At 35.6% G+C, this 5,885-nt stretch overlaps 1 non-coding gene across 1 annotated transcript; it reads left to right on the forward strand.

Annotated features, from left to right (window-relative positions):
* Positions 1–594: 594 nt before the first annotated feature.
* Positions 595–701, forward strand: LOC148210382 (small nucleolar RNA R71). Its single transcript, XR_015792528.1, has one exon. It is a non-coding gene; the product is annotated as a small nucleolar RNA R71 (small nucleolar RNA).
* Positions 702–5,885: the final 5,184 nt, after the last annotated feature.

A 5,885-nucleotide genomic window follows, 5' to 3' on the forward strand; every position in this document is an offset into this window, starting at 1 on the left:
AAGATTTAACTAAAAATCTCCTACACTGATCGAGAACTTAAATTATCTTAATCCAATGAAATTAAACTTAATTCTAATTTAGCCAAAAATTAGAATTATTATAAAATCCAAGAATTAAAGTTATCAGCTTAGGGAAAAATCCAAAGACACTATTTATCTCTTAAAATAAACGTGTCAGAGAACGCGGGGCGTTACATATCCCAAATAAAAGATAGAGGCTTGATTTCTTAGGAAATGATCATAGTGGTGTTTGCCTTCATATTATGAACGAGATATGTCCTGAATATTTTTTATGTTTGCTTTAGCATTCGAGGCTCCAATAATAGATATATTATTCATCATCATATATTTAAGCTTGAAATCTTCGAATTTATTGCAGATAATTCATCATCATCTTGCCGTCCTTTGGATGTTTCCCAGCAATTGATCGTGCATCAGACAACTAGTGATTATTTGATGAAATCTGTTTAAGAAAGTCAAAAGCATCAGCATATGACTTTGAACAATAATGCACCATTTGCAGATGCATCAACCACCAGTCTTGTTGCCTCGTTAAGCTCATTGTAGTATTTCTCGATTTGGATGCACCTCGGAAGACCATGGTGTGGACATTTTTGTAGTAGTCCCTTAAATCTTTCTCAAGACTCGCTCACGGGTTCTCCAGCAAATTGTTGAAAGTTGATAATATAATTTTGGAATTTTTCATTTTTGCTTGGAAGGAAATACTTCATCATGAATTTTTCTGCTAGATCATTCCATGTTGTAATTGACTTAGACGGAGATAATTTAGCAATGTTCATGTGCCATCCTTCGACAAATAGGGGAATAATTTCCATCAAATCACCTCCTTAGGTACACCCTAGATCTTAAATGAGTTGCTTACCTCCATGAAATATCTGAAATGAAGGTGCACATCTTCGGATGCATGTCCATGAAATTGCCCACTGTGTAAAGCATCTCGAACATAACAGGCTTTAGCTCAAACCTGTCAACTTCAATATCGGGCTCCGCAATAACTACATTAAAATCCTAAAATGCTGAAGCTGCATATTCTCTAATCTATTCATCCCTGTCATCAACCAAAAGGACAACATTTGGAGGAGGGACGGGGATTTCTCCAGTGTCTTCCTTATATACTTCCTCAACTACCAAATATTGTGGTTGCAGATTCGGTTAACGATTCATTTCTTCTTCTACAACTTGCTGTCTTCTCTAATCATTTCTTCTCCGATGAAATGTCTTCTCAATCTCGTTATCAAGCAAATATCGAGGCTTGCAAATCATTCATCCACCTGAAACACAATCCAGAATATAGCCGAGGAAAATCTACACCCTTAAGTAAAATTTTTAAGTAGAAATAAGCAGTCTTCGGCAATGGCGTCAAAACCTGCTGCTTTCACTAAACTCCGTGAAAAAATAGGTGGAGGTATACACTAAAAATCAGTTATAGTAAAAAAAAAAAAAAAAAAAGGTTGTAATCCACGGGGACTGATACTAACACTTTAAAACGTACTTAAGAACACCAATATACCCAAACTTCAATAATCAATTATATTAATTAAAGGCTAATAGAAAATTAGACAAATAAGTACACGAAATAAAGCTTGAACTAACAATAAGTGCTAGAAACAAGTAATGCTCGGGCATGCAAAGCGAGAGCAGGGAAACTTGTAACAGTGAAATGGGAATGAGGGAGATTTACCATGCTGTAAGTACTGATCCTAATAGATGCTCTAGAATAGAATTCCAACTATTGCTCAAATAGACAAGGTTCCTTTCCAAAACGCCCCGATAACGATTATTCACAACTTCCGTTACTTGAATCCGGCATACAAAACAGTTTATATGCGAAGTTAGGTGAACCTTTTTCCTAAACATTCAAACCCTAACTAGAAATGTAGAATAACAACAAGTAGAACCAAACAAGTATCTCATATCATTTTCCAAATCATACAAGAGATAACAAAATGAAAATGGTGGTCAATACTACGTTCACAGTATATAGCTTACAATCTCCTTCAAAATGGAGTTTAGCTCGTGGAGGTAGGGGACAACGTAAAAGAAAAGAGTCTTAAACCACCCCTTCTCGTAAAATCAGCAGCAAATAGCCGATTGACATCTAACTCCTAAAAACAACTGGGTGTCTCACCTTCTATTGTCAACTTGCAGAAAAAAAAAGGGTATCTTCTCCTCTCTCTTTTTTTCCGTTCTTCTTGCGAAATATTCCCCATGGGATCAGTGATGACAGTTGGGGGACCCAGCGCTTTTAAATTGTCCCTTCATTTTAGAGCAATGAACATCATGTACAAACAACGGGGAACGATCTATGTAAATGAAATCGCATTGCCCTAACATTCCTACGAATTGATGCTCCAACATCGGGTGTCCTAGCATCACCGTTTGGCTTAGCAACTCCATATCTGATACTCCAACATTGCCTATATTGAAGATAAAAAACAACAAGAACTAAACGATATCTTTTGAACTTATTTCAAAACAAGGATTGATGGATGATTTTCATATTTCTCATCTGTATCCTAACTTAGTACGATATTATGACCACGACCCTCGCTATTATGCTCAAATAAACCAAAATTTTTATTAAAACAACTCCCTTTCAAAGAGTTAACAAGTATGTTGTAGCAACAAATACATTTTCCTACTCTACGAAGCCCACCATTGAGTATGCCAATTTGTCAACAATATAAACTTTAACTATTGAGGCCATCAATTGCAGTATTAATTGTCAACTCACAATCATGAGAACTTCTCTTATGCTAACAATGGTAATATTTTCAACCTCCACGTATAAACCTTATAAAGTAGATAAGACATAATATCTCGAGGATCTAGTTGCGTCTTTATCACTAAACCCATAATTAGAAATAGCAACTTAAAAAGGTGGATAGTTGGGGAACAACCATTAAACACACTGAAGTTCAAGTTTGTCAGGTTATACCTTTAGGGTATGTTTTGATCAGAGTGGTTATAATATTGCTAAAATCACTTTTGTCATTGCCAAAATCAATTTCCTTTAAAATAATAATGTTTGTCAAGGGATAAAATGGATCTTGTCAAAATCTAAAATCATTTTAGAGTGATTTTTGAATTATAAGTTGATATGTAGTTTTTGTTGAGGGGATTGATGGGGAATTACCTCTCCAAATGAGCCATAGTTTCAATACTAAAATTGCCCCAAGTTTTTCACTCCTTTCTCTTCCTCTTATGAGGGTTCCTTTCTTTTATGTCTTAAAAAGCCGTAAGAGGTTTTTAAATCGACCACTGGGCCAACTAACCCAACCCGACCAAGACGAACTTGACCACCTTAGGCTAACTAGCACAGGCCTGAGAACCCGAGGACTATCATCCTGAGATGACCAACTTAGGTCGACACCTCTAAACGACCAGCCTATGTTGACTACTCCTAGTTGTCCCACTTGGACTGATCAGCATTGGCTCGACCACAACAGGCTGACCATCCTGGGCTGGATCACCTTGAAACAACTATCTCGGGCTTCACCAACTTGGCCAAACTACATGGGCCAACCAGCCCCCTAACCACCCAAGGCCAATCACCTTGGGCTTGAGCAACCCAAGTTGACTGTGCGAGCCTAACCACCCTAAGATGACCATCCCAGGCAGGTCGACAAGCATGGACCAACAACCTCGGGATGATCATCTCTAGCCTAACCACACAAGATGATCATCTTGAGCCTAACCACCTCGGGTCGACTGTTAAGGTCTCGACCATCTTGAGCCTACCACTTTGGGTTCGACCAATCCAGGTCGACCATCCCAAGCTTACCACCCTGGGCCTTACCAGTCTGGATTGGCCACCCAAGGTTGACAAGTTTGAGCCAATTAGCACGGGCCTGACTATCCCAACGTGAGCTGCCTCAGATTATTTATTCCTATAGTGGAGCCTACTTAAAAATAGAAAAAATATAAAATAAATAAAAACCACCTTCTATCAAGCAACAAGTGTCATCAATAGAGATCCTGAAGGAAAAGCTATCGTATTAGAATATTTTTTTCATGTGGTGTAAAGCTTCAATTTAGATGTTTAATTATTGGTAATTAAATTATAGGCCATTTGTATTAATTCCTAAAAACTTTTTAAATTATTTTAGGTTGATCCAAAAAATAACTTTTTGTTAGGTGAGTGACTCGAGTTTCTGAAAGCCTACATCTAGGTTGGAAATGCTTCAGTTGATTTATGATCATGTTTAATTGTTGCGACTTTTTGAATGTCATGTGCGTTTATATGACTATAATCATGTTTTCATAAAAACTTTGTTGTAATTACCCTCCTTTATGATGTTGGTGCACACAAACTAAGGAGCTAACTGGGTAGGTCTTGGTTGAATAAAATTGGTGCCCATTACAATCCATTACAATCTGTTGGGCAGAGTTATGCATGCAAAACTTGCTTACGAAACCACGAACAAGTTGGTAACCAAATCATTTTTTATGTACGTTCTAGATTGAGACGTTTTGTCAAGTGAAACTTGACTCTGCTTACTGAGGGACAACTATCATCAATTGGTGTAGAGCCTTTCAAGAAATTCGCTATGCACCATTGAGAAGTTTGTATAGATTACGCAGGGTGAATTAATTTACTACATTAGCCAATTTGTTTTGACGACTAATAAAATAATTTAGGTCCCACATACATAATTGGCCTTATTAGGGAGGTTACATACCGGGTACTTTTAATACTAAACCTTTTCCTAAAACTATTTTTAGGTAATAATGGCAAGAACATACAAGGCGAGTGACAAGGCAATTTGTAGAGTATCATGGAGTTTGCGTGAACATGATTTTTCTGCATTTTATATTGATTCGTGTTTTAATTATTTTATTTTGAGGATTTTGATCTAATATTTTCTCATGTATGCATTAGTTTATCTTAATTAGAAGCTTTGGATTTATCATTTTGTGTGGGATGCCAAATAAAGGTGCCAAATTACATTTTAAAGTTATTATTATATTTGTGTAGCTTTTAAGGACTTAAAATGTTAAAATCATGCATGTACTAACGTCTCTAACCAATCTAAGTTGTACTCCAAAAAATTCGATTCGTTACGTATTCAACTAAAATAAAGGCCAACTCTTTCGAAATCGTAAAAGAAATACATGAATGTTCGCATAAAGGAAAAGAAAAAGTTAATGTGAGAGAAAGGGGCTTTTTGTCCGTTAAATAATGTGTTGAGACACCCAAAAAGCATATCCATTTGATCCTTCTTTTACCCTTCCTTTTCAGCTAAGGACTAACTGCCAATAGGGTGTAACGGATAGAATTGCTTCATTGTAGATGTTTTTAGAAATTTAGAGCCACTTTCTCGTTCACATTTTTCCTTTTACTCTGAATTTTTTCTTTAAATTATAAAATGAAAAACAGATTTATGGCAGATAGGGTGGCCTTTGGATCTTCCACAAAGTTTAAATTGCACTAATATTATACCCCAGTTTAATTTCCTTCATAAAATTTTATTTCCTTTTTAAAAAATTTCTAAAAAATGTAGCATAATTTCTAAACTTTAGAATATTTCAACCCATTAAAACAATATTAACCTTCTTTACCAACGGTTTAACTAGTCAAAGCACTCTACTACCAAAGGTACAAGATTCGAAACCTTCCATTTTTTTGATCTAAAAAAGAAATGCAACCTCTTCCCACTCATATTAGATGAGTAATATTTTTCATTTTACTATATATATATATATATATTAAGAGTTGGTGTATTAGGCAAATTTGAAAAAACAATGATCTAAAATAACTCATCTAAATTGTTGAATTAAGGAGTGTTGGTGTGACAAATGGGTCTTGATAAACAAAACCTCTTTGATAGTATTGCGCCATATTTAGAAAATATAATAATAAA

The sequence above is a fragment of the Momordica charantia genome (genome assembly GCF_013281855.1).
Source record: "Momordica charantia cultivar OHB3-1 chromosome 7 unlocalized genomic scaffold, Mcharantia_2.0 BLBB01000007.1, whole genome shotgun sequence".
In the NCBI taxonomy this organism is placed as follows: domain Eukaryota; kingdom Viridiplantae; phylum Streptophyta; class Magnoliopsida; order Cucurbitales; family Cucurbitaceae; genus Momordica; species Momordica charantia.